At 41.9% G+C, this 26,252-nt stretch overlaps 1 protein-coding gene across 1 annotated transcript in view; it reads right to left on the bottom strand.

Moving 5' to 3' along the window:
* nr3c2 (nuclear receptor subfamily 3, group C, member 2) overlaps window positions 1-26,252 on the bottom strand; it is a 316,747-nt gene that overhangs the window by 284,043 nt on the left and 6,452 nt on the right. The window lies entirely within an intron of this gene.

The raw sequence follows: 26,252 nt of genomic DNA on the forward strand, positions 1-26,252 counted from the left end.
AACAGGAAGTCGATGTGTGACAGACCTGAAAACGGTATACACGGTATAGCACCACAAGCTGAAGCTCGGTGCCAAATATCAAGCAGTTATAATTTGTGGTTACTGAGAACAAGGCTGTTTTGGACACATGGAAATACAGAAATACGGACGGACAGATGGATGGACAGAGGTAATAAAAAACCAGTATACCAGTTGTTCGCGCCGAATCTTTTTTCCCGCGAGTGCCGGCGTTAATTACTAATCCTTTTTTAACTTTTTTTCTATAAATAAATTTCCAGTATCGTCTTCATTTTTATTATACTGTCGCTTTCATTTTTGTACTTTTCACTTTCGCTTTCCTTTTTCCGGTTTTTTTTTTTCCGGTTTTTTCTCTTTCTTTTTTCGGAAGAACCCCGAGACCGGAAGCTTTCTTTTTTTCTCCTCCACAAGCGGAGGCCATCTGATCTGCTTTAATATCAACAGATCTTCATTTAAGGTACGTGAATCTTTTCATCATGGCACACCTTCAGCCTGTTCAGTGTGCTGAGTGCAGGATGTTTAGTCATTCTTTCTCCGTCACTAGCGATAGCTCTATTAGCTTTACTTGTGATAAGTGCAGATTAGTTAGCTCTCTGACGGAGAAGATTTCAGTGCTAGAAGCGCGTGTCCAGGCTTTAGAGCAGGTTAGTGAGCGTGAGAACAGTGTAGTTTCTGTTAGGGAAAGTCTGGACGCCCTAGGTGGAGTTAGCAATCCCCCAACTCCGGCATTAGAGCCCTTACAGCGGGGCGAATGGGTGACGGCTCGGCGGCATAAGCGTAGAGCCAAAGCTACCGCTGAGGCTCGCCCACGGGAGCACCACTCCTCTCCGCGTCACGTGTCGAACAGGTTTGCTCTCCTTAGTGATGCACCCACTGAGAAACCTGAAAGAGCTCTGGTTATAGGGGACTCTATCATACGGCACGTGAAATTAGCTCAGCCTTTAGGGGCACCAGCAGCTTTAGTCAGGTGTATACCGGGAGCCAGGGCGCCGGACATAGCAGGTAATCTTAGGGTCCTAGGCAAGCATAGGTTCTCAAAGATAGTTATCCATGCAGGAGCTAATGATATACGCCTTCGTCAGTCTGAGGTTACTAAGAGTAACTTTGTAGAGGTGTTTAAATTAGCGAAGGCGATGTCCGATGCTGTAGTATGCTCTGGCCCCATCCCAATGCGGCGTGGCGATGTAGCTTACAGCAGGTTATGGTCGCTGAACTGCTGGCTGTCCAGGTGGTGCTCTGAAAACAGTGTGGGCTTTATAGATAATTGGGCTAATTTTGAGGGCACTGCTGGCCTGTTAGGGCGGGACGGTATCCATCCCACTCGGGAAGGTGCTGCTCTCATTTCCTGCAGCATAGGTCATAGTCTCAGAACAGGCCTAGTTAATTTCTGACAATCCAGAGCCAAGGCCAGGGAGCAGACGAACAGGCTAAACCGACTGTCTGCTAGCTGCACAGAGTCGTCACTCAGGGCCCACTACATCGAGACTGTGTCTGTTCCCCGAGCTCAACAAAAAGGTAGAAATTTTCAGAGAGTTTGTTCCAGTAACCTAATCAATATAAAATTAGATCAGACTGACTGTACAGCCGCTGCCAGCACCTTTGATCTAAAGGTGGGGCTATTAAATATTAGATCTCTTACATCTAAAGCGCTAATGGTTAATGAACTCATTACTGATCAGGAGTTTAATGTACTGTGTTTAACAGAAACATGGATTAAGCCAAATGAATATATAGCATTAAATGAAGCGAGTCCTCCTGGATACAGTTATATACACCAGCCTCGTCTAACTGGCAGAGGAGGAGGCGTCGCGGTTATTTATAACGATTATCTAGGTGTAACACACAAACCTGGTTATAAATTTAATACATTTGAAGTTCTTCATACTCATATAATGTATGTAGCCTCAAAAAATAAGTCTACCCAGTTAATTCCATTGCTTATTATTTACAGGCCCCCGGGGCCATATTCTGAGTTTCTTTCTGAATTTGCAGATTTTATCTCAGATTTGGTTATTTCCTTAGACAAAGCTTTAGTTGTCGGAGATTTTAATATTCACTTTGATAACCCAGAAGACCCTTTAAAAACAGCGTTTGTGTCCATCTTAGATTCAGTCGGGATTAAGCAGAATGTCATAGGACCGACCCATAATGGTGGTCACACCCTTGATCTAATACTAACATTCAGATTAAACGTAGACAATATAGTCATACTTCCACAGTCTGAAGTTATCTCAGATCATTGTCTCATCTCATTCAAAATATGTCTGAGTAATAATATATGCACCTCACCACGCTACTGTATTAAACGTACTTTCACGTCAACTACTGCACAGAGCTTTATAAATGATCTCCCAGAGTTATCAATTTTGATTGGGTCATTGTCAGCCCCTGCAGAACTCGATCAGGCAACTGAATGCTTAGAGTCAACATTCCGCCATACTTTAGATAATGTAGCTCCTCTAAAAAGGAAAATGGTCAGAGACAAAAAATTAGCACCCTGGTATAATGATGACACTCGCACATTAAAACAGACCACTCGAAAATTGGAACGTAAATGGCGTCAAACAAAATTGGTAGTGTTCAAATTGGCGTGGAAGGAGAGCTTCCTGAAGTATAAAAAAGCTCTTAGTGCTGCGAGATCAACATATCTCTCCTCCCTAATAGAAGATAACAAAAATAATCCTAGATTCCTATTTAATACTGTAGCAAAATTAACCAGGAATAAGTCCACTATCAACACATGCACACCTGCAGTATGTAGTAGCAACGACTTCATGAATTTTTTTAATGACAAAATTGAGAATATCCGACAAAAAATTCAAACTACTAATTTAAGGTTAGACAATGAAAGCGACCTTGTAGTTAACAATATAACTGTATCAGATCATCAGTTAGAATGTTTTACTCCCCTAAAAGAAACTGAATTACTCTCATTAATCTCTACATCAAAAGCCTCAACTTGCGTACTAGATCCCTTACCGACACATCTATTCAAACAGATAATGCCTGGAGTAATTGAACCGCTTCTAAAAATAATAAATTCTTCTCTTATGATTGGCTATGTACCCAAATCCTTTAAACTAGCAGTTATCAAACCCCTGATTAAAAAACCTGACCTTGATCCCTGTCAGCTGTCCAATTATCGGCCAATATCAAACCTCCCCTTTATCTCCAAGATCCTTGAAAAAGCTGTGGCACAGCAGTTATGCTCATATTTACATAGGAATAACATCCATGAAATGTATCAGTCAGGATTTAGACCTCATCATAGCACAGAGACAGCTCTGGTTAAAGTAGTAAACGACCTACTGTTGGCGTCTGATCAGGGCTGTGTCTCGCTACTTGTGTTGCTTGACCTTAGTGCAGCATTTGATACCATTGATCATTCCATTCTTCTGGATAGACTAGAAAATGTTGTGGGAGTTAAGGGAATGGCCCTCTCCTGGCTCAGGTCTTATCTAACTGATCGTTATCAGTATGTCGATATAAATGGTGATATTTCTAGACGTACCGAGGTAAAGTTTGGTGTTCCACAAGGTTCTGTCTTGGGTCCACTGCTTTTTTCTCTATATATGTTACCTTTGGGCGATATTATTCGTAAACATTGTATTAGTTTCCACTGTTATGCTGATGACACACAGTTGTATGTCTCTGCAAAACCTGATGAGAGACACCAGCTTAATAAAATTGAGGAATGTGTTAAGGACATTAGACACTGGATGCTTATAAATTTCCTTCTGCTTAACTCTGACAAGACTGAAGTACTTGTGCTAGGACCACATAAAGCTAGAAGTAAGTTTTCTGATTCCACAGTAACTCTGGATGGCCTTTCTGTTTCTTCACGTGCAGCAGTAAAAGACCTCGGAGTGATTATTGACCCCAGTCTTTCATTCGAAACTCACATTGATAACATCACCCGGATAGCTTTCTTTCATCTCAGAAATATTGCAAAGATAAGAAATTTAATGTCATTGCATGATGCAGAAAAACTAGTCCATGCTTTCGTTACCTCCAGGTTGGATTATTGTAATGCCTTACTGTCTGGATGTTCCAATAAGTGCATAAACAAGCTCCAGTTAGTTCAAAATGCCGCAGCAAGAGTCCTTACTAGAACTAGAAAATATGACCACATCACGCCTGTCTTATCCACACTGCATTGGCTCCCAATCAAATTTCGTATTGATTATAAAATACTACTATTGACCTTTAAAGCACTAAATGGTCTCGCACCACAGTACCTGAGTGAACTTCTGCTCCTCTATGACCCGCCACGCCTACTTAGATCAAAAGGTGCAGGCTATCTGCTGGTACCTCGTATAGTGAAGGCTACATCAGGGGGCAGAGCCTTTTCTTACAAAGCCCCACTGTTATGGAACAGCCTTCCAAGTAATGTTCGGGAATCAGACACAGTCTCAGCATTTAAGTCTAGGCTGAAAACATATCTGTTTAGTCAAGCCTTTTGTTAATGGTGTTTATGAGGTAAAGGAGTAGATCTGGAGGGTCCTCAGACATAGAGTGTTTTGGTAAACTGGGATGTATGGATGCTGTCAGTCCCCACTCGCTTGCTCACTCGAGTTTGTTGACGGTGCAGTGGCTGGCTGCTTTATGTCCCGGGGCTCCCTCATGCCTGTGTTACCTTCTGGCTCTCTCCTTTTAGTTATGCTGTCATAGTTAGTTGCCGGAGTCCCTGCTTGTACTCGGTGCAATATGTATACTGTTCCTACTTATTCAGGTGACATTGGGCATACCTAACCACCTGTGTTTTCTTTCTCTTCCCCCCCCCCACCCCAAATCTGTCCCTCTGAGTTACATGGAGTCAACAGGAAATCTTTTGGTGGAGACGGTGGGGACCTCGACTGGCTATCGTAGCCTGCAGGGAATCGGCCATCAGACGTTCTGTCGCATGTCCCAGACCCGGTGAAATGTAACTGAATTGTCTTGGCCAGGCCTAAGGGTCCCATCTGCATCTCATCATTGCTGAGGAGTGTGCTCCCATCACCCAATCAAGCATCCAGCCAGAGCAGGTCATGATATATTTTTTACCATATTAACATGCCATTGTGCGTCATGCCTGATGTAAAGACTCTCGTCTCTGTGAGCCTACCACACAGATTTAATACTTGTCATTTTTAGGGCATACCTAACAACGTGTTTTCTTTCTCTCCCCCCCCCATCTGTCCCTCTGAGTTACATGTTGATCCTGGGATTGAGATGCTGGCCTCTTCTGCCCCTCGGACCTGCTTGATCCATCCTGGTGCCCTGTGTCTGGTCGGAGTTTTATCGCCCCACTCCTGTGAAGGACGGCCCCATGAGGACAGTTGAGGGTTATACCTGTTAAAAGTGTTAATATTATAGTCAGGCTGTCTGTTGTTGCCCAAATGAGGATGGGTTCCCTTTTGAGTCTGGTTCCTCTCGAGGTTTCTTCCTCATGTCGTCTGAGGGAGTTTTTCCTTGCCACCGTCGCCACAGGCTTGCTCATTGGGGATAGATTAGGGATAAAATTAGCTCATGTTTTAAGTCGTTCAAATTCTGTAAAGCTGCTTTGCGACAATGTTTATTGTTAAAAGCGCTGTACAAATAAACTTGATTTGATTTGATTTGAGTATACCCCCCTCCTTCGGAGCAGGGGTATAATAATAATAAATGGCCTGAGCAATGTAAAACCAGTTATCGTTATTTTATATTATGCCTGTTTGTCCATGATGAGAATACAAATTATTTTTCACACTGTGCCTAACAGAGAGTACCATTGCATGCACTGAAACACTGAAGATATCCAGGATTCAATGAAGTCCCTGACTTAACTGAATGGGACGTGAGCGAATGGGCCATTTTCAAAAAAATTGTATCACTTACGGTAAAGAAATGAAGAAAAAATGTTGTCACTCTTTCTATAAATGTACAAAAAGATTGCCTATTGATTAAAATCAAGTCCTACTAATCAGCAAAGCTAGATTCCTATTATTTTTATTAAAAAATAATTTTTCTGAAATTGTGGCTTTCTTTACCATTACCATACCAAAAAAGCTTTTATTATATTTCATCTGGTACACAATGACTTAAAATATTTTAAATTCAATTCTATTTGCCTATTTGGCCCGGAAATCTAGAGAAAAACAGACATTTATGCATGATTTTCTCTTTACCGTTACCAAAGTTTCTTTACCGTTACTAGGAATGGTAACGGTAAAGAGGTGTCTCATTCTCTTACAACACAGCATGACAGTTATGCTTTCAAATAATTGCTCATATTTCATCACTCAAACTTAATCAACAATTACAAATAGTTTCTATTTGATCACTGATGTCTATAAGATGATATGTGCATCACGGTAAAGAAAGTATATTTGTGTGACATGAGTAATTAATGAAATGTTTTGCTCACCTTTCAGCCTCCACTGCCTCAAAAAAATTCAAAATGGAGTCCCGACATCCTGGCACTTCAGGATGTCGAACAGCTCCCTCTTTAGCAAGCACTAGGAACTAATTATTTTCAAAAAAAATTTTGGGTAACGGTAAAGAAACTAAAGTGACACAACAATATTTTTTCATCTCATCTCATTATCTCTAACCGCTTTATCCTGTTCTACAGGGTCGCAGGCGAGCTGGAGCCTATCCCAGCTGACTACGGGCGAAAGGCGGGGTACACCCTGGACAAGTCGCCAGGTCATCACAGGGCTGACACATAGACACAGACAACCATTCACACTCACATTCACACCTACGGTCAATTTAGTCACCAGTTAACCTAACCTGCATGTCTTTGGACTGTGGGGGAAACCGGAGCACCCGGAGGAAACCCACGCGGACACGGGGAAAACATGCAAACTCCGCACAGAAAGGCCCTCGACGGCCACGGGGCTCGAACCCGGACCTTCTTGCTGTGAGGCGACAGCGCTAACCACTACACCACCGTGCCGCCCACAATATTTTTTGAATTTTTGAATTTATAAAAAAAAAACAAATCAGATAATGTACTCAGTACTTTTGTTTAAACACCTAATTAGTTATTTTTGTGAAAAATAAAATTTACTCCTGAGTAAGTTCAAGAATGTAAGAAATTAGTTTTTGCATTGGTAACGGTAAAGAAAAATTATAACATAAATCACTCTTATTTTTCTTATTAAATAAGATAAAAACTTCAGTATGAAAATTTAGAGAGGTTTTTATTGTCTATGCAGTTATGTGAATCACTTTTCAATTAAACCCCTCTGTTCTGATGAGAAACTGAAAAATAAGTGAAGACTTCTTCTTTACCGTAATAGGTACATTTTTCTGAAAATGGCCCGAATCCTGGTCACAACTGAAAGATCCATTGAGTCAAACAGCTGAACGACTCTTGGTCATGACAGAAATGATTCACTGACTCAACAGGCGTGAATCGGCTTTAGCAGAAATATTATTTAAGCAATTTTTAAAGCAATTATTGAAGCATCTATTTAAAAGACACCATCAAAGGATATAAAGTAAACCTAAGTAAAATGTCTGATAAGCATTGAGCCTATCAGCAGCAACTGAACAATCAGAATGACTGTTGATGATGATGATAAGAACATGGCAGTTACTGAGTCATCAACATTCTTTCATGTTCTTGTGACTCATACGAAAAGACCAGATTGTTCGCAACAACGAAACGTATCTAACAGGAACCTGACAGAGATCACTTTATGAAGTGCTCTGATTGCTGTAACGATGGCATCTGAAAGGCTGTTGATATTAATACAGGACTTTAATTGTTAGAAAATGGAGTATATTTAAACCTGTTGCTTTGTGACAGGGATACAGCGACACCTTATCAATCAATGCCGATATTTCTACCAAAATGAGTCGAGTATTTAGCAGTGATGAATCAGGGGCATCATGAAACCTGAAACATGCTGTCTAGCACTTTCCCAAGTTTAAAAAGAGGACATGAAAAGCGCACACACACACACACACACACACACACACATATAATGTTCGCTGTTTAAGTGAAAATGAAGTGTATTATCAAGATACAGTATATTACTTGGTTAATATATCTCTTTTTATTCTATCCGCACAGCAGTTGGGAGTTACACTTAAATGTTCTTTGTAATAGAAAAATGTACGGTATATCTTTGCTGATTGGCCCAAACAGCAATAAGGAGATGCTAGTGAGGGGACAACTGTTTTTATTCTATCCACATTCATTGGATATGAGCAACCGTGCGCTCTGATTGGCTACTCTACTACTAGGATATCAGCTCATATACCGTGAGTAGAGAAAAACATAATGACACAACATGTTGCCGAATCAATCGAGGACGAAATAAAAACTCTACTCGAAAACAAAGCTCCAAAAAAATACAAAAAAATAAGCAACAAAATATGGAATGAAAGTATTTAATGTAAGAACGCATCTTTTTTATTGTTCAAGAATTATTATTATTATTATTATTATTGGACGGCACGGTGGCAGGCCCGGCGCCGTGGGGGGGCGAAAGGGGGCATCGCCCCCTCGTGGCTACAGCCCCGCCCCCTCAACGGAGACTCAGATCACTTAATTGTTTTCTTATGAAAATATAATGTATTATAGACGTATTAATTATTTGCATTTTCAAATACGAAATATTAAGTGGTTGCGCATTGCACAAAAATACATTCTTTCTTTGTAGGCTAAGTTTATCTCCGTTTATGTTGGTGTATGTGTTCATATATGGTCCGCTTTGTGCGCAAATAGCGTAAGAATATGTGTTGTTGACGTCACCCCCCATGCAGCGGGGGTGAAAATTCATCACTTCAGAGTGTTTAGTCCCCTACACGCCTAAACTGGGATCGCAGATTAAGTGGTTAGCATTGACTCGGTGCGAGTCAGGAAGGCTATTACTGGTGCAGCCGCGGGGTCTGTTGATTTTTTTTAAATTATGATTTTGGCCGCCAAGCCAAGTACCTTAGACTTGCATTGACGTTTTGTTTTCATGCCGCGGAGCTATTTGTATGTATTTTAAATGTAAAGGACTTGCCTGTAGGTTTGTGTATGTTGTTTTATGTTTGGCATCTTTCCGGTTGTAACGCGTGTCTGTGAGAAAATTGGAGGGGAGGGGTAACAGGTGGGCACGGGTGTTGATAAAGCACAACTGCCCTGGTAATATGTCACATGATTTTCTCGTACTAAAGCAACCTCCGGGGCCGTGGTTTTGTGGTTGGCGCAGTTAATTGTTTGAAACACGTTGTCAGACCGCCATCACTACTACACACTATATGAAAAATATTTGCCCCCTTGCGATTTCTAATCGCCCCCTTAGTAAACTGTTCCTGGCGCCGGGCCTGCACGGTGGTGTAGTGGTTAGCGCTGTCGCCTCACAGCAAGAAGGTCCGGGTTCGAGCCCCGTGGCCGGCGAGGGCCTTTCTGTGTGGAGTTTGCATGTTCTCCCCGTGTCCGTGTGGGTTTCCTCCGGGTGCTCCGGTTTCCCCCACAGTCCAAAGACATGCAGGTTAGGTTAACTGGTGACTCTAAATTGACCGTAGGTGTGAATGTGAGTGTGAATGGTTGTCTGTGTCTATGTGTCAGCCCTGTGATGACCTGGCGACTTGTCCAGGGTGTACCCCGCCTCTCGCCCATAGTCAGCTGGGATAGGCTCCAGCTTGCCTGCGACCCTGTAGAACAGGATAAAGCGGCTAGAGATAATGAGATGAGATTATTATTATTATTATTATTATTATTATCGCATTTTTCACAAATTCCTCCTGTCATTTCGCCAGTTTGTTTACATTCTTCATCTTTAAGCATAAAAATTAGTTGAATTGTTTTAGCCTGGTTCAAAAGCTCAAAGAAGCTTGAAAATTACAGAACTGAACTGAAATGTCCAAGGAAGAATTAAATAAATGTCTAAAGCCATTCTATACCTCGGCACGACAGCAAGATGGCACATTCTACAAAAAAAAACAAACAACAACACTAAAGTCAATTCGTGCAGCCGTCGATAGGTTTTTAAGAAGTGCGGCGTAGCGGAAATGATTTTGCCGGACGTTTTGTGTAAAGTTTTTATTTATCGAATTTGCCAAAATTAAAAATACAAATGCTCCGTTTCTCAAAATCCAGTGAATGTGGATAGAATAAAACAGTTATTCCACTTAATCTGGTCGTACATGGCTTATCGACAACTCAGCTATCGGCTCGTGTATGACTCGATTTCGTGGAATAGCTGTTAAACAGACATTTTTCTTTCAGTAATTATTTTTCAGTCAAAATATGGTGCACAAGGAAATAATGTTGAATTATTTTCAAAATGAGATATGGCTTCCTTTAGGTATACAGACAGAAACTAGCTATTGTATCTTATGATGCTCCCTGGCATCGTCTCGAAGTTATTCGCAGGAACACGATGTGCTATCGTTTGGTTTTGGGGACAAGTCCGTAGATTCCAAAGAGTTTAAAACGTGTTATCAGGTTACTTGTATTGTAAGGTGTTTGATATTTTTTCCTCAGTCTGCTTTCCTTAAATACAGCCAGATCGATGTCATTTTGTGTCGTCTTTTTATGACAACATACCGTCAGCTTATGTCACTATGAGCATGAGTAAACGAGGACTGCATCAGACCTAGCCTGGGAAATCCCATGCTGCTTTGCACAGTCGTTCCGATCTGAAAAGACAGCATGGAAACTATGGTCTAAAGGCTCGCCTGAGTTAGGGAGCCAATCAGAGAGTGGGGAGGGGTGGAAAGACGGTGACGCGTACTACTCGACAAACGGAAGCTTGTAGTTTATTTGGGACTGTTTACGGATCGCATTTAACATGGCGGCGAGCGATACGAACCAAACTTTCGATCAAGCTTTGTCTTGCACAAACGGCAGTAATCGTTCGGTGCCATTGTTTTCCTATTTTTTTTTGCCTTCTCTTTCTCTTTCCTTCTCTTCTTCGCCTCTTCGTCGCTCTAACTACGTCACCGGGTACAACTGCCATGATTGGCCATGGGCTACGTATACGCCAAATGATAGGCATTCGCGACGTCCAATAAACGGCCGTTGACAATCGTAAACCACACCTCCCCTACGAGAAATTCAATAGGCGGATTCCAGACCATATTTCACTTGTGATATGGTCTGGTGATAGCCAGACTAGCATTTGGGTGTAGTTTTATCAAACTTATAACTCCAATATTATAGCCCAACATTCAAATGTTATTCGTGTTACATTCACTTTCCCAAAAAGATTTTGTGGTATCCATGTAGCAACAAGCAAAATCTCTTAAAGTATCAATGAAAAGGACAAGACATTCATTGACATCTTTCATTTATAAATAACTACTCTGTGCTTACAAATATGCATAAGGTTGGAAAGTGCCATGAAAATTCGCCTCAAATATGACACTGGCTCGTCAGTTGGAACTGTCTCTTTAAGTAGTTAACAAGATTCATGATGTTTCACGTCTGGCATTAGCCGACTTCCTCTTCAAAGGTGACATCAAAATGAACTGCAGGCCACACATAACATCCTGAATGCCCAATAAAACCGAACAATGAAAACTGGCCAAAGCAGACAGGAAGGAGATTTCAAACGGGAAGAAAGCTTACAGTTCAAAAGTACTATCACATATTAAAGCAGAAATATGGTTGTTTTGGTTGCTGTTGTTTAATGGTGGAGAGTAATCTTATTATCAGGATCAAACTAAGAACAGCGGAGGGAAAGGAGACTTGATCGAAATAAATTGGACATTTTCACTCTATAGCAGCAGAACATGGAGCAGGATATAATAAGGCCTATTAATCAGAGTAGATAGGTTTGATTAGAAACAGGAATTTTAGTATTATTACGTTAATAAATTACAAAATATTTTTTAAAATATTTTCAGGAACGCTTTCACACTGAGTCATCCGTACTCCTCCGAAAGCAAAGAAAGAAAGCACAACTTTATTCATCACACACTTGTGAAATTTCCTCTCTGCATTTAACCCATCTGAAGCAGTGAACACACACGTGAGCAATGAGCACACACACGTACCCAGAGCAGTGGGCAGCCATGCTAACAGCGCCCGGGGAGCAGTTCGGAGTTTGGTGCCTCGCTCAACGGCACCTCAGCCCAAGGCCGTCCCATATTAACCTAACCGCATGTCTTTGGACTGTGGGGGAACCCGGAGCAAACCCACGCAGACACGGGAAGAACATGCAAACTCCACACAGAAAGGTCCTCGCCTCTCTGTGTGGACTAATTAAGCATTTTAATTACTTTTAAAAACTTTTTTTTTTTAAATTGAATTAAAAGCATTCTTTTAACCACTTGAGGATGGAAAACAAGACCGAACTGTATTCTTCATGTAGCCTGGCAAGCCAGACTAAATGTGAATATTTAGTCTGGCCTCGATCCGTAGACATTTCCGACGGGGGTGGGTAGGGACAACCCGCTGTCTTTCAAACGGTCTCTGTGCGTATAGGCCAACGCTCTGACCAATCAGCGCAACAGTGACTGTGACGTAGTCAGAGCGACAGAAAGCAGTGGGGGAGACCTTGAAATAAATAATTTTTCAAAATGCGTATTAATTAATAAACAGGTTCTAGATATTAAGAAGTTTGGAGATAATGACCACAAGTTTGGAGTCTGTACCACATACACTCTTATTTTTCAAGTGTTTTTCAAGGGTTTGCTTAAACTGTTTTTGAGAGTTTTTATTTAGTGGTGTTTGGTGAAATAATTTCCCTTAAATTTAAAATAACGGGAAAATAAGAAACAATCAAAAAGTAATGTTTCAAAGCTGTTTATTAATTCTTCGTACTGCACAAACTAGCCCCATCCTTTTGGCTACGAGCGGAGCCAGCTGGTAGATCAGACTTTTGCCATAGCCGGTCGGCAAAACAGCGAAAACGTCCTTCTTGAAAAGGAATGAGCGGAGAGCCTCTTCCTGCTCATGTTTCAACGAAAACTCCAAGTCGAATTCTTCTAAAACTGATTCCAAAGCGGAGTCAAACGCGCGCTGTTCGCTAGCCGTAGCCATCTTTCCTGTTGCACTTTCTCCAGCGTCGCGCAGCCTTGTCATCACTCCTGCAAAAGCCCGCCCAAAGAATCCAAACAAAAACCTTGCGTTGTGATTGGCAGGCACGATTTGATGCCCGGGGTGTTTTTGTTTATATGGTGCGAGGCTAGACCCATTCGCTAGGCAAAAATATTTTTGGCCGCTAGGCGGGTGGGTCTAGTTTACTAGGCTATTCTTCATGGATTCCCAACTAATTGACCTCTTGAAAATGTCATTCTCACTCCATGAAGCAAAAACGTTCAGGAAAGATCTTTTCAGTCGCTCTCTTGAGAACATCATTGCCAAGACTAAAATGCGGTTATGTTTCTCTATAGGAAGTCACATACAGTAAACATTTGCAATATCAGACATGCTGAACCTTGCGCTGCATTGCCAATTTAATGATGTTAACCCACACATGCCCCTTTTCCACCAAAGCAGTTCCAGGGCTGGTTCGGGGCCAGTGCTTAGTTTGGAACCGGGTTTTCTGTTTCCACTGACAAAGAACTGGCTCTGGGGCCAGAAAAACCGGTTCCAGGCTAGCACCAGCTCTTTGCTGGGCCAGAGGAAAGAACTGCTTACGTCAGCCGGGGGGGCGGAGTTGTTAAGACCAACAACAATAACAAGACCGTGAAAGATCGCCATTTTTAAGCGACGAGAAGCAGCAGCTGTACAAACGCGAAGTCATCCATTATTATTATTGTTGTAGCTGCTGCTGCTTCTTCCGTGTTGTTTTTGCTTCGATATTCGCGCCAAGGTTTATGCAAACGTAGCGACGTAACTGACGTATACAGCGACGTAATGACGTGGCTTCGCTTAGCACCGCGAGCTATGGAAAAGCAAACTGGTTCTCAGCTGGCTCGCAAGTTGAACGAGTTGTGAACCAGCACCAGCACTGGCCCCGAACCAGCCCTGGAACTGATTTGGTGGAAAAGGGGTAATACACATTTACAAGTCTGTCTATTTGCAAATCGTAACAAATGTCTAATTACAAGGTACAGTAACTTATGCATGTTCAAAGAGTAAAAAACAAACCTCACTTGGTATAAATGAAACTATTAAATGCATGACTACTCTCCTCCCACAATCCGTTATCTCTCTCTCTCTCTCTCGCTCTCTCTCTCTGTGTCCCTGCCTGACCCTGTTCCCCCCCCCAAGCTATTACATAACTTGTGACTGATTCTGTAATGGCCAGTGTGTACATGTGGATATCAGAGATCTGTATAAGCAACAAAAGGCCTCTGTGAAACATCAAATGGCCGCTGAGTAGGGGATGTGGGAGGAGATTAGGGAAGAAAGGGGTCAAATCAGGAGAGATCTACTGAACTGTGTTGTTCCTTTTTTTATTTTTAAATTCAGAGGGGGAAATGCTTCTGTGTTTTAAGTAAGGGGAAAAAAAGCAACCATTCTGACAAAAGACCGAAACAAAGACAACGTGAACAGGAGGATACAATTTTAACCAGAATTTATTCTGAGTTTTAAGGTGTGGTTTTAGAGGCAGCCAGAGTTTAACATTTTACCTCCCACAATGTTCCATGAGGCATAATTCCAAGCCCACAAAACATTTCAGTAATATTTAAATAACATCGGCCGGCTTTTTTTTTTTCCATGGTATATCAGATATATTCCATTCAGCTAGCATGATATTGAACGATTCGAAGACGACTCTTTCAAAATCGCAATGCTTTTATGGCTGAGGACGACAGTTGACTTGCTAACTTTAGGACTGAAGCTGTCTTGAACAGTTTTGCACTCAAGCTTCCATCAATGAAGAGTTTATAACATCAGCGAAACTGACTTCATGTTAAAATTGTTAAAAATGTTATAATCACGTTGTCTGTTATCACCCAAATGAGGATGGGTTCCCTTTTGAGTCTGGTTCCTCTCGAACCATCTGAGGGAGTTTTTCCTTGCCACCGTCGCCACGGGCTTGCTCATTGGGATAGACTTGGGATAAAATTAGCTCATATTTAAAGTCATTAAAATTCTGTAAAGCTGCTTTGTGACAATGTTTACTGTTAAAAGTGCTATACAAATAAACTTGGCTTGACCCAAAATCTTCCGTATTTAACAAAGCAAACCTGGCAGCCATGTTTGTTTACAAATTGTCACAGTTGCTCGCTAGCGAAGAAGTTTTACGTCTCCGACACGTAACATCATGTTGGCTTGACAACCATGCAATATCATAAACCATATTCAACGCTCATTCTCCATTCGGTAGAGTGATGTAATACACATAGGATAAGAGATATGTGAACAATATTGCATGCTATCAAATCAAATGAATGAAACCCGCTAGAAGGGAATAGAACATGTTTTTATTCCATCGAAAAAGTGTCCTGTATGTATTATAATAATAATAATGTATATTCAAGGGCAGCACGGTGGTGTAGTGGTTAGCGCTGTCACCTCACAGCAAGAAGGTCCGGGTTCGAGCCCCGTGGCCGGCGAGGGCCTTTCTGTGTGGAGTTTGCATGTTCTCCCCGTGTCCGTGTGGGTTTCCTCCGGGTGCTCCGGTTTCCCCCGCAGTCCAAAGACATGCAGGTTAGGTTAACTGGTGACTCTAAATTGACCGTAGGTGTGAATGTGAGTGTGAATGGTTGTCTGTGTCTATGTGTCAGCCCTGTGATGACCTGGCAACTTGTCCAGGGTGTACCCCGCCTTTCGCCCGTAGTCAGCTGGGATAGGCTCCAGCTTGCCTGCGACCCTGTAGAACAGGATAAAGCAGCTAGAGATGATGAGATGAGATGTATATTCAATGCAGCAACATAATATTCATCACCAAGTGGAGTAGTGATTTAATTTTACTCGACTACGCTGCTGGATTCTCAATTGTCATTAATCAGAAGTTGTTTTTCTGTGAGGCAAATCACAGGTTTATAGTAATGCGCTCACTGTAATACATTATAGTTTCCATATTCATCCATTGTCTATAACGTTTATCTCTCAGAGTCGCAGGGGAAGCTGGAGCCAGTCCGAGATAACTATAGGCGAGAGGCAGGGTACACCCTGGAAATGTCGCTAATCTATCGCAGGACTAACACAGAGACAAACAGCCATTCACATTCATGCCTATGGTTAAATGGTCAAGCTGGCATTTATGGAAGGAGTCTCCAGTGGTCAGCACTTTAACAGTCAGAAGTAAAGCTGTAACTTTACAGAGGTATCATATAAGCCAACACGCCATTACCTATGGTATAAACATTGGTATATTTGCAGTACCATTTTGCTCAAGAGACAATAAAGGATTTAGGGATGGGCAACATGGGCATCTGCCCAGTGTGACATCTTGCTGGGGGTGTCACAGGGCACCCACACAAACATATTCAAAATGGTGACATTTGTGTGACTGGTTTCTATCGCTCAATTGCACGTCACGTCAATAATATCATGTAACCATTTGAGTCAGTTAACCTTGTCACAGCGGGCATCCTGATTCTAGTTTGTGAGCTAGACAGGCTACTGCCTGCGAAGGTCTCCCTGTCAGAAGTACGAGATGCTGAGGGAGTAGGGGGTAGGTTGACCTCAGGGGAGGTCCACCCAGGGCACCTGTCAAGAGATAGTTCTTTAGAAGATTAAGACCTCTTGACTTCCTAAAGGAGGGTTTCTACTTGGAATGTTGTCTGAAAGGGAAACCCTTTATTGTGACAGAACCTCCTAGAGAACATGTGTTGCAGGAAACAAAACAACAAATACAACCTGGACCACAGGTAAAATACAGCATGGCCCTGCAACCTGTTGGTGAAATTTAATGACCATATTTGGCATATGCCTTTTGTGCAAACTTTTAGAGAAAAGGTTCAACTGTGGCCATCGTGTTATGATGTTCTCTGTTCCCAGAGAGAACCTTAGGATACTAAGGTCATGAAATCTGAAAGCTTTAAGGGTTGCTCTTCTGGTTAAAACCCTTAAATAGTTGATGGAGAACCTTAGAACAATGTATTTCCCTTTCAAAAATGATTCGTAGTAAAAAAAAAACAAAAAACAAAACTGAGAATCCATTAGCAATGTAAAAACCAACACCCTTGAGAGAACCTTTAAGTTTTAAAACTTCTAAGGATGAGGACATGCTCTTGGCAACAAATAACTTTGATGTCAGAAAGCATTGTCTGGTGCTTTCCCCATCTTACCCCACCACAACCCCCTCGTTCAACTGACTCAAATGACTCCCACACTGGTAGTTTTACCCTCTGTATCTCACCTTCAGCTTCTGGCCTCCATATATACCAACTCGTCATCCATATACATCCATCCATCGATTATCTATAGCTGCTTATCCTGTACAGGGTCGCAGGCAAGCTGGAGCCTATCCCAGCTGACTATGGGTGAGAGGTGGGGTACACCCTGAATAAGTTGCCAGCTCATCACAGGCTAACACATAGAGACAAACAACTCACATTCATACCTACGGTCAATTTAGAGCCACCAATTAGCCTAACCTGCATGTCTTTGGACTGTGGGGGAAACCGGAGCACCTGGAGGAAACCCACACGGACACGGGGAGAACATGCAAACTCCACACAGAAAGGCTCTTATCAGCCGCTGGGCTCGAACCCAGGACCTTCTTGCTGCGAGGCGACAGTGCTAACCAGTACACCACCATGCCGCCCCATCTTCCGTATACAGATTCAAATGAAAATGAAACAATGGCAAATAGGAACATTTTGACATTGCAGTCAGATATGGAACAGAAGCTGTTTCTCTAACTAAGGAAGTTGGTGCTATTACTATGGACCTAAACAGTCCTTGGCATAGGAATACAGATAACTGGAGCTACTAAGATTCCATACAGAACCCTAGAACAGAGAGCTTGCCTGCCTAAAAAGATCCAAGTAAAACTTCTGAAAAGACTTTAACTGTTCAAATCTCACACCCTTCAGGAAACCTTTCTACTCAGGGTAAGGACATGCTCTTGGCAACAAATGCATTCAATGTCCAAAACCATTGCATTGCACTTTCCACACCTGACACCACCAGGACGCTGTCGCCCAGCTGACTCCTACATTCCTCACATCTTACCGTCTGTATCTCGCCTTAGGCTTTTGATTTCCTTCTATGCTGACTCTTTATCCAAATATTTCCACTCAAATTAACATGACACAGTACCTAAAGGGAATATTCTAAATCATGGTCAGATATGCAGCAGAAGCTGATTCTAAATTAAGGGCTTTGATGCAATTATGAAGTGGCATGGTGGTGCAGTGGTTAGCACTGTCACCTTGTAGCATGAAGTTTCTGGGTTTGAACCTCACAGCTGACCAGGGCTGTGTGGGTTTCCTCTGGGTGCTCCAGTTTCCTCCCACAAACCAGGACATGCAGAGTAGGTTATGATAACTGGCTACTCTAACTTGCCCATAGGTGTAAATGTGAGTGTGAATGGTTGTTTGTCTCTGTGTTAGCCCTTTGATAGCTTAGTGACCTGCCCATGGTGTACCCTACCTCTCGTCTGAAGTCAGGTCCCCCATGACCCTGATGGATAAATGGTATACATGATGGATGGATGGATGGATGGATGGATGGATGGATGCCATTACAAAGGATATGTAAAATATTTGGTGTGGGAATGGAGATAATTGGGTCTACTGGCTAGAACTACACCTAGTATTGTATCAGTGCAGCCAGTACATATACTAAGATTAGTAGTTACACTATAGTGCAAAAAATATGTGGACACCTGACCTTCATACCCATATATGGTTCTTCCACAAAGTTGGAATCAACTGTCACAAATGTCTAGAAAGTTCTTCTATGCTGTATCATTTACATTTCCCGTCACTGGAAGTAAAGGGCCCAAATTAGTTTCATCATGAAAATTCCACTGTGTAAAGAACAAACAGACATAAACACATGGTTTGTCAAGTTTGATGTGGAAGAACTTGAGTGGCCTGAGCCCTGAACCAGGCCTTCTCACGTGACATCAGTGCCTGATCTCACTAATGCTCTTGTGGCTTAATGAGCACAAATCCCCACAGTTACCTTTCACAATCTTGTGGAAAGCGGTCTCAGAAGAGTGGAGGCTGTTATTATAGCAAAAGGGGGAGGAATCACATCCTTGGTTATGTCCATGGGTTTGGAATGGTCACATATTGGTATATGGCCATCCAGTGTACATCGTTGAGCATTAGTGTTAAAGTACACATTAACCATTTGCAAAATAATTTCTCATGGTATTGCGAAGCGGTTTAAATGTGAGCCATTTCTTGAACCAAAACACGCCCTCAGGAAATCAATGGAAGGTCATTTTTGAGCCATCTAATGCTAAAATCACCGTGAGGATTGCAAAAATAACCAGCACAACACCATTTTGAACAACTCAGAATATAGGTCAAATGTTTTGAGGTTTAACACTGAAGTATTCCTTCATACCTCAGGAATTGCTGAATCAGTGCCACAGCCACCCCAGCACTAGTCCAACCCTCAGTCCTATTCCAACAATTTGCATGGTTAAAGTATGGTAGTTACACATGGTCAGGCTTTATCAGCTGGAGTCTTTTGGCAGTGATATAGTGTTGTTTGAAGGCCCTTCATGTGCCTAATGAAACCATTCGTGATTGGATATTTGATGCTGATTTGGAATCAGCTACACTGACCTATGTTTTGCTCTTGGTCAAGCATAGAGGGTTGTTGCACAAAACTGGCTTCGGAGCAGAACAGGAGAAAGTAGCAATATCTATCAAGATTCAGACCACAAACATAGTGTTTCTCTCTGGTTTTAGCTCCGGCATACTTTTTCTTCTTTTACATTTTGGTCACATTGTGGTGGTTATTGACTTCAACTCTGTAAGGTCATGCAGCCATCGAATTCATTATATTTTACACTCTGGGGCTAATTATTCTCATTGTTAATGCTTTGAGTATACGTCAATGGAGTTTTAATTTTTTTTTTTTTTTTAATCGCACGTCAGCAATTTTTTTCTCCTCAAAGGTGGTTCAGACTTGTTCAGCAAGACCGGGATTGTTTAGGAAAAAAGGGAAACTAAGGTCATTAAAAATACCTAATTTGAATGGGTTCACATCATTTACATGACTCCTTTACTCTACTTTGATTTGGATGCTAAAACTGTCAGTGGGTAAAACCATCTAAATAGCATTGGGACAGCTATGTCATTCATCTTCAGGAAGATCCCAGGAACACGGAGTGTGAGACAGGATTACGTTATATTACATTACAGGCATTGAGCAGATGCTCTTATCCAGAGTGACTTACAACATACCCAGAGCAGCCTGGGGGTTAGATGCCTTGCTCAAGGGCACTTCAGCCATTCCTTCTGGTCCAGGGAATCAAAACGGCAACCTTTTGGTCCCAAAGCTGCTCCTCTAACCATTAGGCCATGGAATACACCCTGGATGGGACACCAGTCCATCACGGGGCCCCATGTATACGCAAACACACACACACACGCATATTAACAAACTCATTCACAACTAGAAGCAATGTATTGTCACCAATCTACATACTATAATAGTTTTGGGAGGAAACTGGAGAACCCAGAGGAAACATGGGCACAAGCTCAGATCAAACTGGGGAGCCTGGAGCTGTGAGGCTTGGCACAGCTATTTAAATGCAATATGTCACTGAAGTAGCCATCCAAAGACTTAATTTCACTCTTACTATATACAAATAGAGTATGACGCAATGTTACTTTGACACTTTACAATGTCAAATGTACAAATAATGGCCCTTTTCCACTACCCTTTTTCAGCTCGCTTCAGCTCACTTCAGCCCGACACGGCTCGCGTTTCGATTACCTTAGAGCAGCACGACTCAACTCGCTTCAGCCCTGCTTAGCACCCAAAACTCGCACGGTTTTGGAGTGGGGCTGAGGCAAGCCAAACCGAGCCGAGTGGGGCTAGGGGCGTGAGGAGACACTCCCCTGTGCACTGATTGGTGAGGAGGAGTGTCCTCACATGCCCACACACGCCCCGCGAGCACGCTGGGATCTGTAAACACCGTAAACCCGGAAGAAGAAGAATTACGAGAATTTCTGAAGCCTTATGCGCCTCGCCTCATCTATACGCTCTTGCCAGTATCTGTTGGCGTTGTCGGTGACAACAAGCCACAGCACCAAGACCAGCAACACTAATGACTCCATGTTTATTGTTTACCATCCGGGTCGTGAGACTACCGCTTAAAAGATCACTGATGTCACTGTTTGCGCCGCCTAACGACATCACATGACGTCCACCCACTTTCGCTAACTCCACCCAATGTGTCCACCCACTTCCAGCCAGCACGGTTCAGCGCGGTTGTAGTCGAAATGCAACTCCAACAGCCCCACTCAGCTCGACTCAGCCCAACTCAGCACGGCACGGCTCAGCCCAACTCAGCCGCGTTGGTAGTGGAAAAGCGGCATAAGAGTACCATCCCAGCAACAAGGATTTTTTTTTTTTCCTGAGAGTGTACTCACATTAGCATTTTGTTTCATGACCCGGTGACTTCTCAGTGACTTTTTGATGGCTAGCTGAACTTTAGAACTACTTTTGTGCCAATATTTTTTAGCCAAGTTCAATGGACACATATTGGTGCTATTTCAAGCCAATGCCTTGCTAACTGTTTGTGAAGCTTTTGAGCTAGCAGGCTAGTTTCAATGCAGTGCCACAATAGCATTAAAGAGGAACACATTCCAGAAATCACTAAACCCATCACATGTTCAGTCTTAGTCCTTTGTTAGCCTTGCAGGCATAAAAGCTGAAAGTTCAGGTTTTACAGTATGACTAAAGTCATTTCAGTGTGCAGCTGACACCTTGACAATCCAAAGTTGATAAAGCATCATTACATTACATTTAATGGCATTTAGCAGACACTCTTATCCAGAGCAATATACGGTACAATATACCCAGAGCAGCCTGGGGAGCAGTTGGGGGTTAGATACGTTGCTCAAGGGCACTTCAGCCATTCCTGCTACCCCAGGGAACTGAACCATTGAACCAGCAACCTTTTGGTCCCAAGGTTGCTTCTCTAACCATTAGGCCATGGCTTCCCCGTCATCACTATGTATAATCAGTGCACAAGCTTCAATTGTGCAAAATATCTGTTTTATGATTAAATTCTGACTTTTATTTTTTACTTTAAATGCCCAGGTTTCCGACATTACCCATAATGCTATTTGACTAGCATAGTGGTGCCAGTAGGATTTAGCCCTCACTTCATTTCTACCTAAAGAGACTGATGAGGCAGCACTTTGGTCCTTTTGTCTGTTCAGTGCTCTCACCTCCTCATTTGAGATCAGCTTAAAAAGTTTCAGCTTTCGTGCTAACTAGCAGTTATTGCCCGTGGGACAGAGGAGACGTAGTAGTTATTCCCTGTCACTGAGGAGACGTAGACTCGGCCTTAGTGGAAGTCTCCAGCGAGGAGTGCTGTTTGCGAGGTCCCGTATAATTGAAACTCCCAGGCGAGTGGGGGAGGGGATTCCCCGCCGACGCTGTGTGCAGTGTATTAGCGTGAGCATGTAGCCTATGGGAAATGAATAGTGTGTTGGATTAGCACTCATCTCATGTTTTGGAAAATCGAAAATGTTGTCTTGGGCCCCTCTGGGGTGTCACCAATCCATGTGCAAAGTATGAAGTATGTGCGTCCAGCCGTGTCAATTTGCAGAGTTGAACAGACAGAGACAGACAGCCTTCCTTTAGTAATATAGATAGATAGATGTCATCACGCTTGTTCTCTCATAGATCGCAAACTAGCCAAGCCAAGTCTCTACCATAATCAATTGCATTAGATTGTTGCATTGCATTCTGGGATATTTGAGTCCAGTGTCTGCACCAATATCTCCACTATTTCCATGTTGGATTTCTCACTTATATGATGTTGAACATTGCTGGTATTCGGTAGAGAGAAAAGAAACTCTTGCTAAGATGCATTTAGAAGTTATTTTTAAAATATGACCGTTATTTCTTATGTTTGAGAGAACTGAATTTATTTTCGTCTCCTATTAAACGTCATTGTAATAATTGCTAGTCCATAATAATTGGACTAGCGATAATGCGACTAACCAAGAGATTAGCACTAGAATCTTTAAAAAGGTCAGAGGTGGACAGTACCGAAGTACATTTACTTGAATACTGTACTTAAGTACACTTTTTGAGTATCTGTACTTTACTTGAGTATTTTTTTTTGGAAACTTATGACTTTAACTTCACTACATTTGAAAGACAAATATCGTACTTTTCACTCCACTACATTTCTATCAAGGTCCTCGATACTTGTTACTATGAAGCGGCTTTGAAAGTGGATGTTTGTTCTTTTCTTTTCTAAAACATGATTGGCTCTCAGTGTCACCTGCGGAAAAAAAACAATCAGTAATCACTAGGGTCACATCACATCCATAGACTGTATAAAATCAAATTCAATGATTTCTCAGCAGCGTTCTTTGAACACAATCAGTTGATGGCAGAATGGAAGGAGGCGGTTCTTCTGGGGAATCACGCACTCATGGCTTTACCTAGAACCCATGTTTTAGTTTTCTGAAAGGATTAAAGATTCGTTTCGTTTAAAATGTTTGCTTTGTTTGCCGAAAACGAACCACATCACGGCCTACAAAAACTCGCCATCCAACCTGCGGGAGCATATTGAGGTATATAAACATTTTATTCCAAGAGAAAGCATGTAATGAAGTTGTCTGTGCTTTTAGAGCTAGCGATAATGTTGCAAACATAGCTATGCAGTCTGGTTAGTCAAATGACTTTTTGTGGATTTACCCGCCAAGTTGCCATCGCCTTGTCCACGGCTAATGTTTACACATAGCTAGTTAACTTGGACGCTGTTATTTAGCATGTAAAAACAGAGTTATGCTAACATGAATAACGTTAACTTATCTGAAGTGCTTTCAGAAATATGTTTTAGCATAATCTTGCCAAATAAACAAAATGTAGAAATCTTTCTTTTCTAGTAACGTTAGCGACCCAATATGATTTCGAGTTTGCAAAGAGTTTGCTAGCATGTCAGGTGGAGCTTCACTGACTAGCTAGCTTAATGTTAAACCACCATGATGGCACGGCATGCGTTCATTTTGTGAATTCACTTTCTGTCTTTGGTAACGGCGTTAGGTTTTGTAAGCGTTGTGGCAATAATACAACGATGCGTTGACGGAAAATGTACTTAAAGGAAAAGGCAACTTTTGTACAAAACCAGGTGTGTAATAGGAGAAAAACATATACGTAATCAATTCCGTTAATTATTTCCATTATATATCGAACATGAAAAAATATTTTTAACTTTGAAATCATGAATTGACACAGACGAGTCGAAGTTGGAGGAGGCAGCCATTTTGAGATTGTGGGCAACTATAAACCAATCAGAATCTTTCGTTAATGCGCCTCCCTCTGATCTGTGACGTCACTGGGCCCATGAAAACAGTGTTTACAAGCGGATCACTGTGATTAGGAGTCCCGGCGGGTGGCTTGTATTCGATTCGTTTATATCCCGACCTTGTCAGCTGTCAGATTTATGTTCATGGACCCGGTAAGCTGGTAAATAATATTTATTTATTTTTTTCTTTACCAAATTCTAACAGAAAACGAGAGCGCCCGAAAGGGAAAACCGAGCCGAGCCGCTTCACGCATGCGCAGTAGGCTTGGTAGGACAAATCCAAATAGGAGTCATTCGGGATTCAGCCATGTTTTTGCTCCGTGTTTTTACTCGACCAAAGTTATACAGTATTATGAGCTTTAAGTTGCATAAATAGGGGGCGTCGTGGCTCAGGTGGATAAGGTGCCATGCCATAAATCCGGGGACCCGGGTTCGATTCCGGCCCGGGGTCATTTCCCGATCCCTCCCCGTCTCTCTCTCCCGCTCATTTCCTGTCTCTACACTGTCCTATCCAATAAAGGTGCAAAAAGCCCAAAAAAATATCTTTAAGTTGCATAAATAAAACCATTTGGTGAAACTTTGAAGAAGCGATTGTACTGGTTTTTTACCTTATTACCATGAAGCACTGAAGAGTTCTTTTCAGTGGTGGGCCGCATGACGTCACGCAGTAGATCAATATGGCGGAACGCATCTTCGCTGAGCTCAGTGCAAGCCCATATTATTAAAAGTTAAAAGATACTGTTATGCGGTCTGTTCTTTCTCTATAAATTCCATGACGGATTACTTTATATATTTATCTATCTATTTGTGGTGATTTTGTACAAAAGTTGCCTTTTCCTTTAAGTATTTTTAAAAGCAAGTACTTCAGTACTTTAACTTAAGTAAAACTTTGACTGGAGAACTTTCACTTGTATCGGAGTAACATTTGACCGGTGGGATCTGTACTTTGACTTAAGTAATGAAGTTGGGTACTTTATCCACCTCTGAAAAAGGTCGCAAATATTTCAAAAATAAACATGTTGTTATGTATAGGTTTATAGGATAGGAGAGGAGAGAAGAGGAGAGGATAGGAGAGGATTTCCTACTATTTGCAAGCTTGTTAAAAAAAATGCAACCAGGTATCTTCTGCCCATATGTTTATGACTTCAATAATCAGCAGATATTGTATCAGGTCAGCTTAATGCATAAAACAGTGCAGTGAATCCAGTGTAGCCTAAATCTCAAACTGGCAAGCAGTACCTTATCTTTGGATTCAGAGTAAATAAAGCCAAGGAGGCCCAAATACAAGCTTCTTTGCAGCTGTGCTATTTTGTTTTATTTTCCTGGATTCTCATCCAACGTTTCATAATCACTGACCTCTGAAGTTGGATTAACATCTGTGCCAGCATAAGAGGTGTACAGCATTGAGCTTCTACTGAATTTTGTTGACACACACATTTAACTTGCTCCCTCCCCTCCATTGTTTGTTTTTATTAGGTCACTCCACCCTGACTGTTTATGCCATTGTCCCTGTATAGTATAAAAACGCGAGCCAGTGTTAATTATTTACAACGCAGATACATAATAGCAGAACCCCATAAACCCCTAAAGGACGTCATTTCCATGGTACAGTGTTTCTGGGAAAAAAAATTCTGATAACAACACACTGAATGCATTTTGGTGCACAAATGGAAAACAGATAAGAACCAAACTTTTCCTCGTCATTTATATTTACAACCCATGAGTATAAACATGACCTCAAATTATAGTGTTAACAACATCAATGAATCAAACTGCGATGTGCTTATCATTAAGTTTGTCTTAATAACAAATGAAGGTCTCATACTTGGGTATTGAGCTGAATGAGAAATCTGATCCCAGTTCAAATCTACTGGAACACTAACATTCTTCTGACTGATTTTCGCATGACGTTTGTTGCGAATCATTTTTCAGGTTTTCTTCTCTTGCTCTTTCACA

The sequence above is a fragment of the Neoarius graeffei genome, chromosome 7 (assembly GCF_027579695.1).
Source record: "Neoarius graeffei isolate fNeoGra1 chromosome 7, fNeoGra1.pri, whole genome shotgun sequence".
Classification (NCBI taxonomy): domain Eukaryota; kingdom Metazoa; phylum Chordata; class Actinopteri; order Siluriformes; family Ariidae; genus Neoarius; species Neoarius graeffei.